The sequence below is a fragment of the Solea senegalensis genome, unplaced genomic scaffold, assembly GCF_019176455.1.
Source record: "Solea senegalensis isolate Sse05_10M unplaced genomic scaffold, IFAPA_SoseM_1 scf7180000013586, whole genome shotgun sequence".
NCBI classification, from domain to species: domain Eukaryota; kingdom Metazoa; phylum Chordata; class Actinopteri; order Pleuronectiformes; family Soleidae; genus Solea; species Solea senegalensis.
This window is the reverse complement of record NW_025320848.1, coordinates 1-10,168: the sequence shown is the minus strand read 5'-3', so window position 1 is coordinate 10,168 and position 10,168 is coordinate 1. Positions and strand designations below refer to the sequence as shown.

The 10,168-nt window shown below is 45.6% G+C and overlaps 5 non-coding genes and 2 pseudogenes across 5 annotated transcripts; 4 read left to right on the top strand and 3 right to left on the bottom strand.

Annotated features, from left to right (window-relative positions):
* Nucleotides 1–54: 54 nt before the first annotated feature.
* Nucleotides 55–173, bottom strand: LOC122760420 (annotated as a pseudogene).
* A 110-nt stretch (nucleotides 174–283) lies between these two features.
* LOC122760421 lies at nucleotides 284–402 on the bottom strand (annotated as a pseudogene).
* Nucleotides 403–791: 389 nt separating this feature from the next.
* Nucleotides 792–955, top strand: LOC122760422. The gene has a single exon (XR_006358396.1). It is a non-coding gene; the product is annotated as a U1 spliceosomal RNA (small nuclear RNA).
* A 647-nt stretch (nucleotides 956–1,602) lies between these two features.
* Nucleotides 1,603–1,715, top strand: LOC122760419. The gene has a single exon (XR_006358395.1). It is a non-coding gene; the product is annotated as a U5 spliceosomal RNA (small nuclear RNA).
* Nucleotides 1,716–1,897: 182 nt separating this feature from the next.
* On the top strand, nucleotides 1,898–2,089 carry LOC122760418. The gene has a single exon (XR_006358394.1). It is a non-coding gene; the product is annotated as a U2 spliceosomal RNA (small nuclear RNA).
* Nucleotides 2,090–2,207: 118 nt separating this feature from the next.
* LOC122760417 lies at nucleotides 2,208–2,326 on the bottom strand. Its single transcript, XR_006358393.1, has one exon. It is a non-coding gene; the product is annotated as a 5S ribosomal RNA (ribosomal RNA).
* A 591-nt stretch (nucleotides 2,327–2,917) lies between these two features.
* LOC122760423 lies at nucleotides 2,918–3,081 on the top strand. The gene has a single exon (XR_006358397.1). It is a non-coding gene; the product is annotated as a U1 spliceosomal RNA (small nuclear RNA).
* The last annotated feature ends 7,087 nt before the right edge of the window (nucleotides 3,082–10,168 follow it).

Below are 10,168 nucleotides of genomic sequence, written 5' to 3'. Positions count from 1 at the left end.
CAATTTAATTGCGAGCCCATGTTTCTTGTAAGGAAGCAGCAGCAGCGGCGTAAAAGCCTACAGCACCTGGTTTTCCCAGGCGGTCTCCCATCCAAGTACTAACCCGGCCGGACCCTGCTTAGCTTCCCAGATCAGACGAGATCGGGCGTGCTCAGGGTGGTGTGTCAGTAAGCCGAGGGGCTGGCGACAGAGAGTGCCTTTATGGACTAGGCAAGGCCCCTGCTCGTGGAGGGGCATGTTTCTTGTAAGGAAGCAGCAGTGTAAAAGCGTGCAGCGGTGTAAAAGCTTACAGCACCTGGTATTCCCAGGCGGTCTCCCATCCAAGTACTAACCAGGCCCGACCCTGCTTGGCTTCCGAGATCAGACGGTGATCGGCGTGCTCAGGGTGGTGCGGCTGCTTCTCCGGGGTTGGGACACAGACTGCTTTATGCGGGATCGGGCAGTTTCTGCGCCGCGGGCGGGCTCAAAAGTCAGCTCGACACACTGCACTCTGCCTGCCCCCACCACATGCTACACTTCCAGTCCAGTATCGGAAGCGGCTAACGATGGGTATGCTGTTGGTGCCGTCATGTCCAGTTGTTGCTGAATCTATAGGAAACGACAGCCAGGCATGCCAGTAAAAAAGGTCGAGTGTTTCCTCTCCAATGTGTGCTGGAGGTTGAAGTTGAACATAGCACAGCATTAACGAGCAACTGAGTCAAGGCATTGGCCTCTGGGATTATTCATTTCAGCACCATCAGCCAAAGAGCTGTGTCTGGCAAGAGCCACCCGGTGTTTGGCGAGTACACCTCATACTTACCTGGCAGGGGAGATACCATGATCAAGAAGGCGGTTCACCTAGGGCGAGGCTCAGCCATTGCACTCCGGCTGTGTTGACCCCTGCAAATTCCCCAAACGTGGGAGTCTTGACTGCATAATTTTTGCTAGTGGGGTGCTGCGTCCGCGCTTTCCCCCGATGATGTCGTTGTAAGCAAAGGTCAGCCGCCCGAAGTTCAACGTTGTGTGCCCATCTCCAAACTTCTCACGTCCCTGCGGAGCAACATCCCCAGTCTTTCCAAGTTGCTGGGAACGTGATGGTTGTGGGTGTTGTCTTTCAGCTCAAAGCAAATGTCACGCTCCCTTTCCCAACTCTTTGTAGAAGAACTCGATTGTTGGAGATGGATCCATGGCCAACATGCCAAGGGTTAATACTTTGGCGCTTGCTCTGTTCACTCCGTGCAGTGACCTGATGTTGAAGTGATGCCAGGAGCAACTCACCATTTCAGAAGCCCTGATGAGGTGGGAAATGGCCCGGCAGTTTGTACTGCTCAGTGTGACACGGAGCTGCTTTGCTCATGCACTCACGTCTACCACTAAATGTTGGAGGTGTGCCAGTGAGCGAGGAATGTGCCACAGCCTCAGCGACTGATAGAAAACTGCAGCGCACAACCGACAGTAGGACAGCGCGTCCAAACATGCAGTCAAATCTGGGCGGTTTATTGGCCGACTAAGCAAAAACGTTGAAGGAAGGCCGTCCCAAGGTGGCCGGCCGGCCGGCCGCCCGAGACTGTGGTGACTCCGGCGGATAGACTCCTCGGCTGCGCTCCAGGACAGGGGCTACGTTGACTCTGGTTTCTCTTCAAACTGCACAAGTCTTTCGCCTTTTACTAAAGACTTCCGTGGAGAGGGACGTTCAAGAGTTTAAGTTATTTTTGGTGGGCTTTGCTGTAAGGCTGCGCCCTTTGAGTGTGTCAAATGTCAAGCAGCTGTCTGTCAAGGCCCAGAGGTGCACTTAGGTCAACCTTGGGGCGGAGGTGATCAGCAGCAGCAGCCTTTGTTATGCGCCCTTAAAAACATGGCACCACAACAACTGACTTGTGTGCCAAGATCTTGGGTTGGCCCCAGACACCTGTGGGCCATCGCTTCTCGGCCTTTTGGCTAAGATCAAGTGTAGTATCTGTTCTTATCAGTTTAATATCTGATATGTCCTCTCATGGGGATTAAATAATAAATGCATTTTTGAGCAGTGGGAGGTGAAAACTGGGGCTTGCTCTCTTCACTCCTTGCATTGACCTGGTATTGCAGTGCCACCAGGAACGGTGCACCATTCTCTTTTTTCTGTGAAAAGCAAAGCGAAGCTGAAACCAGAAAGACATCAACCCGCGCCTGTGCGTCAATTTAATTGCGAGCCCATGTTTCTTGTAAGGAAGCAGCAGCAGCAGCGTAAAAGCTTACAGCACCTGGTATTCCCAGGCGGTCTCCCATCCAAGTACTAACCCGGCCCGACCCTGCTTAGCTTCCGAGATCAGACGAGATCGGGCGTGCTCAGGGTGGTATGGCCGTAAGCCGAGGGGCTGGCGACAGAGAGTGCCTGTATGGACTAGGCAAGGCCTCTGCTCGTGGAGGGGCATGTTTCTGTGGCGAAGCAGCAGTGTAAAGCGCAGCGTGCCATAGCACCTGGTACTCCCAGGCTTGCCTCCATCCAAGTACTAACTATACCACCCTGCTTGGCTCAGATCAGACGAAAGATCGTATGCTCAGGTGGTATGGCCGTAGCCGCTGGGGACAGACCGCTTTTATGGACTGGGCAAGGGCCCCCGCGCCGCGGGGCGGCTCAAAGTCAGCCCTTCGACACACTGCATTTCAGCTTTACATGCTACACTCTAGTCCAGTATCGAAGCTTACACCGAGATAAGCAAGGGCTGTTGGTGCCGCCATGTCCAGTTGTTGCTGAATCTATAAAACGACAGCCAGGTATGCCAGTAAAAAAGGTCGAGGGTTTCCTCTCCAATGTGTGCTGGAGGTTGAAGTTGAACATAGCACAGCATTAACGAGCAACTGAGTCAAGGCATTGGCCTCTGGGATTATTCATTTCCAGCACCATCAGCCAAAGAGCTGTGTCTGGCAAGAGCCACCCGGTGTTTGGCGAGTACACCTCATACTTACCTGGCAGGGGAGATAACATGATCAAGAAGGCGGTTCACCCAGGGCGAGGCTCAGCCATTGCACTCCGGCTGTGTTGACCCCTGCAAATTCCCCAAACGTGGGAGTCTTGACTGCATAATTTCTGCTAGTGGGGTGCTGCGTCCGCGCTTTCCCCCGATGATGTCGTTGTAAGCAAAGGTCAGCCGCCCGAAGTTCAACGTTGGGTGCCCATCTCCAAACTTCTCACGTCCTTGCGGAGCAACATCCCCAGTCTTTCCAAGTTGCTGGGAACGTGATGGTTGTGGGTGTTGTCTTTCAGCTCAAAGCAAATGTCACGCTCCCTTTCCCAACTCTTTGTAGAAGAACTCGATTGTTGGAGATGGATCCATGGCCATCATGCCAAGGGTTAATACTTTGGCGCTTGCTCTGTTCACTCCGTGCAGTGACCTGATGTTGAAGTGATGCCCGGAGCAACTCACCATTTCAGCCCGATGAGGGAATGGTTCAGAAATGGGCTGTGGAGAAGAGAAAAGAGGAGTGTGTGCTGTTGGTCACTGCTGTGTGAGAGGAAGAGCAGACTGAGATGAAGTGTGGCAGACTGTAGGAGAGCAAGGAAATAAGGGAAGTCAACCTTATGTGAAAAGTGGATGTAGTCTTCTGTCTGCAGGAAGAAGGAATGGAGTGGAATGGAGTGGAGATTCTGGAGTGAACCACTGGTTGCAAAAAGAACTACATTTGAATAGAATTCTAATGGAAAATTAGCCTTTTTCTCACGACTTTAACACCAGTAAAGTTTTCCTGAGTATAAATGGTCTCAATCATGACTTTCAGGTCTTTTGCAATAAATGATGTCATGATGTTACGTTCTTCTTCGATGATCTGCATATTGACTTCATCAGTTTTGTAAATGATGTTACCATTTAGAAAAAAAAGAAAAATAAATGGTTTTGGCACTGGAAGACTGCGTACACTCACTTTTTATGTACGGTTTGTGGTGTATGGCTATCAGTGGTAGCAGGTGAGGAGCCCCACTGTGAACCTCAGCCTGTCTGCGAAGTCTCATCTGATAACGAGCAATTCAGCAGCAAACTCGTCCTGCACCACCGCACACGCACGCGCCCGCACACACACACACACACACACATTTCTGTATGTTGTATAATATTCCTGCTATTAATATCTCCTTTATAGAACATGGGCTGGTAGGCTGATTATAGCTATATCGCTATAGTGTGTTTTTCCTACTCACCAGTATAATCACTATGTCGATGTGTATATATTTTTTTTTTTCTTTGAGGTGATGATAGAAGTTCACACACCTTCCTTTTGAAAGAAAACACCGCATTGAGTGCAAGTGTGCGGAGATCTCTCGCCTACCCTTTTTACCCTCGACACAATTTTGGTGACTTAAGCCATGTTCCTGCAGTATATAGGCTGAGGCTTTTTTTTCATGTTGTAAACTGCTGTTTTTATTGAAATCCTTTTTTTTATTTTCACGATAAAACATTGATATGTGTGAGAATGCATTCATACCCATACTAGCTGACATATTTTGGTCTCTTTTTTACGTCTCTCTCAGCTCTACTTCACATCCATCATCTCCAAGGCAACCACTCTGTGAAGGCACACGTAAAGATTATCTGTTGTCACTCATGTCCCTCTCTCCTTGTTGTCCACCAGCTATTCTATCTTTCAATTGCACTAAAAAAAAAACTCCCATCAGCGTCCAGCTAAACATCTCTTCCATGCTGCTGCACGTTTCTGAACTACCACACCAGTTTCCTCCCGTCAGGTCTGAGCTGCCATGTGTCTTACTTCACTGGCTGCAGATAAGGTGTCAGGGTGAATTCTGACTCAGGCCAAGATATTTCATTATTGTCTTCATCACTATGTTGTTAGACATTGTAGCTGTTTCATTTGTCAGTAATGGCTTAATTTGATCTTGATTTTTATTTCCAAAGAATACAAATAAGTTTTTTTCTCCTGTTGTCTCAGAGTGAGACGATCTTTCTTTTGTGTGCAGGAGTTAATGAGGTGAATATCTGTGATTGAATGATAAGTAAAGCATTGGGGAAAGTGGAAAAAAAATCTGTTTTAGTTAACAGAATATCATTGTAAGAAATAAATAATTGGGTGTCCTAGGCAAATTTGACATTCTAAATTGACCCTAGGTGTGAGAGTGAATGGTTGTTTGTCTACATGGCCCTGTGATGGACTGACGACCTGTCCAGGCTCTATGTCACCTAGGATTGGCACCGCGACCCTCATGTGGAGGATTAAGGGGTAGAAGACGGATGGATGAGATTAAGAATTTGAGCTCATAGACATGTTAAGTTAAAGGTCCGATATGCAATACTGGAACACCACTAGTTGCAGTTGAACGTGCGTGTCACACCAAACAAAAGTGACACTGACAGCTAATGCCAGTGAGCTGTTATGTCTGTCTGTCTGTTGTCACTATATGTCTCTCTGTCCGTGTGTGTATCTATTTATCTGCTCACCCTTAGAACACCTTATTTGTCAACGGAGTTTTCAACAAATGACATCAGTGACTGATGTTAAATTGGCGACTCAACTGTGGAGCCGATTTACAGACGAAGACACTGATTGCTTCTGTTCAGCAGCTTAACTGACTGTCTAAAGGACGGTTTGACTAAATTGAGGAGCAATGTGTCGATTGATGCGTTGATTGTCCAATCACTCAGGCACACGTTACGAATCAAACCGCAACTGACTGACTGACCGACATACAGACAGTCCTTGTGCACATAACCAACCCACCCACTGACTCTACTGACGGAGTGAGATGCCTCTTTAATTGACTGACTAATTGACTGTCTGGTTGTCTTACTGACTGTGTAATCAGTGAATGCCCATGTGTTTATAAAGCAGCTATATCCACAGCCACTCGGTTGCGTGTGTCTGATTGACAGTCCTGCCTGGCAACTGTCTCGGTCCCTCCCGAGAAAGAGAGGGAGAGAAGCGAGTGCTGTTAGCATTGAGCAGAGAAGACAGCTATTGATTTTTCTGCTTCTATTTTATTTTTGTTTTTTCCCCACATAGAAAAGGCAAGTGAGGAAGTCCGGAGAGTGAAGAGTGATGTGAGCGAGCGAGCATCTGCAGTAATTATATATTGGACAGATGTGCATTCACATGTTGCTCTGCTGCCTGTGTGTTGCCCATTAACTTATGACAATGGGTTTGTGAGGATAGTTCCCTGTGACTGCTATCTACCCCACACCACTCTCTAATTGGATAAAAACTGACAGGTGGAAGAAAACATGTTTGTGTGTCTGCATTTGTGTGTGTGTGTGTGTGTGTGTGCGTGCATGCGTGCGTGCAAAGCAGTGTTTTTGTGTGTAAAAACGAATCTCCGCTGACACTTTTCCATCTCAACAAGAGTCTGTGATAATTAAGTGCAGCTGCTGCTTCAACTCTGCACCTTTTGCATCGACACAGTGTAAAAAAAAAAAAAGCTCCCATTACAACAGATTGAGGCGCAAAAGACATGAAAATATGAAAGAACAAGGAAATTACATTGTGTGGGGGGTTGACGCGTACAATAAAGCACTGCAGTGACACTTTACATTTATACTTTGTAAAAAGAGTTCATGTTTTAAGGCAGCCCTAAACAGGAATCTGATATTTCTTAGCCAATATCTTTGTTTGTTTTCCATTCTTATCTCCGTTTTGTGTCTGCACTACAGTACACATGTACTAAATTATTAAATTAAATACATGCAACAGGTACTTTCTTCTAAACGTAAACAAATAAACGTTTTATTGACTTAGCAGTATTTATTAAGTTCCTGAGAACTGATTAATTGCTCTACATCTAGTAATATTATGGTAATACCATCTTATTCCCCATGCAAGGAATTTCATACGATATATTATGTGAATACCATGTTATTTACAAAGTAATAGCCAGGTATCGGCTTGGAAATGTCAATTACTAAAGGCTGCAATCAGTTTAATACCTTAAAAGGAAAATGTTGGAGTCAAAATTGATAATTTCATTTGTTATTGCCCAGCTAATACTTGGTGATTTATGGAGAAATAACATCTTATTACCATTAAATTACTTCCATATTACAAAATTATGTGCGTGCTATTAACATATATATATACTGTACTGTAGTACTTACAATACAGTACTACCACTTAACATTTGAATGTGATATTGTAATGCTTAGTTCTAACTAGGAGTTACACAGAGTTAAAGCCAGCATATATAACGTGTGTACGTCTACACTTATGTGCAGACCTTGAGGCAGAATATTTGGCTGTCCCCTCTTTTTTTTCTTGTCTTAAAATTATTCAAATGAGATGGCGACGGCAGCAGTCCAAGTTTAGATTTAGGGCACCGGAGTTAGCTGTGAACTGTGCGCGGCGGCGTTGGTTTAAAATGCAGCAGCCTCCTCGTCGACTGTGCATGCATAATGCGGTTCACTCACACAGACGCACTGTGGTCCTGCTTTATGTTGTAGGACCTGAGTGGCACAGCAAAGCGAAATCCCCTCGTCACATTTGTCGCTCCTCTCTCACTCAGTGGCACAGGCTGTGATGCCCTCCGATGCACTTGGCAAGAGAACCAACTTGCCTGCCAGTGTATCGGCCTGCCAGCAGAGCACCGGGGTAGTTAACATGCCAACTAGTCCACCCAGCAGCTAACGCTTCACTAACTCTGGGTCATCCTGTGTCTCTTTCTATGCCACTGTTTGTTTGTGTTTGTTGTCACATGAGTTGAACTGTTCCCTAAAGTGGACTGACTTTCTAAAACAGCAGCAGAAGACCTTCATTAATAACAGTCCTGTTGATTCATTAAAAAGAATTAACACAGCAGTCGCAGAACTTGTGTGAGGCATTTGATATTGGTCTGTCATGCAACATAACTTAGTAAATATTATTTTTCTCGAGCTTTGTATCCATTTTTAGAATAACAATCCCATTGTATTTTAGCAAACCTTAAAGCTCTCCCAGCTCCTAATGCTCCTATCACCACTGGGACTACAGTTACCTTTACTGCCCACATCTTCTCCTCTTTCAGCCCTGGGTATTTGTGAAGCTTCTCGTGTTCCTTCTGCGAGATGTATATAGATGGATGGATAGATAGATAGATAGATAGATAGATAGATAGATAGATAGTTTGCATGTTCTCCCCATTTGTGCGTGGACTTTCTCCAGGTTCGGGGATTAGGCAAATTGGACACACTGTAGGTGTGAGAGTGGATGGTTGTTTGTCTCTATGTGTCCCTGTGATGGATTGGAGACCTGTCCAGGGTGTGACCCCGCCTTTTCCCCCTATGTCAGCTGGGATTGGCACCAGCGCCCCCCCTACAACCCACGATGTGGAGGATAAAGCGGTAGCTGGATGTATGGATGGATCTTAATCTGTACTTAATCTTAAATTTGATTTGGAAAATCCTGCCAGTTCCCTGATAGAAAAAACAAGGTATTTACTGACCTTTGATACATTTCCCTTGGAACATGTTTTGTAGGAGCAACAACAAGTCCTACATGTTACACACTGGACCTGTGAGATTAGTTGAAACCATGAATGGTCATGAATTGTCACTTTTGCAAACATTGTGCAGTTTAAACCCTTTGTCTCTGGTGTAGATCCATTGTTATGATACATCTCTGCAGATATAGTCTGCAGTGACTCACTGTGATTCTCCGGATGAAAACTGGGAACATTTTGTGACAGCCTCACTCAGTTTTCAGTAGATACGTAGTTGTAACGTCATTGACAGTGAAATGACAGCTATTAAAACTTACAATACATGACGGTAAAAAATTGTATCTTTCTACTCCAAACATTCACTCAAGGCTGAATTGAATGTTAGGCTCTACTGTACGTGGAGTTTAAAAAAAATGCCTGTTACCTTCTGTCAAAGTCTGAGTTAGGATTCCAAAAAATAGAAGAAATGCTGAGTTTTCTTTAGTGACATTTAAATATTTAGACCGGGTACTTTCTCTGCATTTTTTATAACATACAGTGAGACTCGAGGGGGGGACTGAGTTTCCTACAATGCCTCCTGACTTTTGTAAGTTTTCTCTCGGGTTCTGGAAATGTAAATTTAAAATTTGATGCTCTCTCTTCTTTTCTACCCCTTCCTTGTCTCTCACCTCCCATTTCTTTAGAGCTTACTGACAAATCACGGCTGAGAAACCTCCAGAAAGTCGGAGCGGGAGAAGTGAAGAAAAGGAGAGCATGTCAAATCCGTCCGTTTCCTGACTTCCCTCTGTCCTTCTCCTGTCCATCTACGCGTCCTTTTATTTCGCTTCCACCACTGAATAAACCCAGTTTCTTTCCCACTCTGCAGCCTTTCTTGTTTTTTGAGTGTATTATCTTGATTTGTCACTCTAGAGTGTATGATGTGTTGATTTATTGTCAAGTTGCGGCGGCACATCCCTGCTGCCGCTGAAATAATCCCAGTGATCTGGTGCTGATGAGACTGCAGGTCGTGTGTGTGTGTGTGTGTGATGCATCAGCCCATGGTCGTCTTTTTTCACAGCATGATAATAATGCTTCCACTACTGAAAATGGGGTCGCGTGCACCCTTGTGACACTGCTGTGCAGGCCCACAGGCTTGATTGTGTGCCATGCTCATGGTTTCATTAAGAGAGAGAGAAGGGAAAAGGAAGTGAAGAAAATGAGGGCTAAATGAAGTGGAGGACGGGTGAATAGTGAAGCGTGCTTGTATATTAATATGTACATGAATGTGTATCCCTGTCTATATAGTGCACTTGTTTGAATATGTGTGTGTTGTCACTTAAAGGTGCTCGCGTGAAAAAAAAAGAAAAGAAGCATGCTCGTGAGCAACACGAGCACCGGACAGGCCGCGCATTGTCCCTGCAAGCTGTGTTTCCATGGCGACAGCAGGGGTTGGTGCTACCAGCAAGGTGTGGAGAAGCCTTCCAGATAACCCTGAAGGTCAGCACACAGAGCGACAGCTCACAGCACTACTCTGTACACACTCACTTCACCCCCCCTCTCTGTGTGCGTGTGTGAGTGTCTTTGTGAGGACCAAACAAATCTATTAACCATAGAAAATGAGGACATTTTGGCCATTCCTTTTAGGGTTCTGACTTGTTTTTAGGGATAGGGTTAGGCTTTTATTTGTGATGGTTAAGGTCAAGTCAAGGAACAAGGATTTCCTGGCATAAATAAATGACTTTCTCAGGAACAGTAGTCCTTATGGTGACCAAAACCTGGACCTAATGAGGCAAAATACCTAATGAGGCAAAATACAATTTT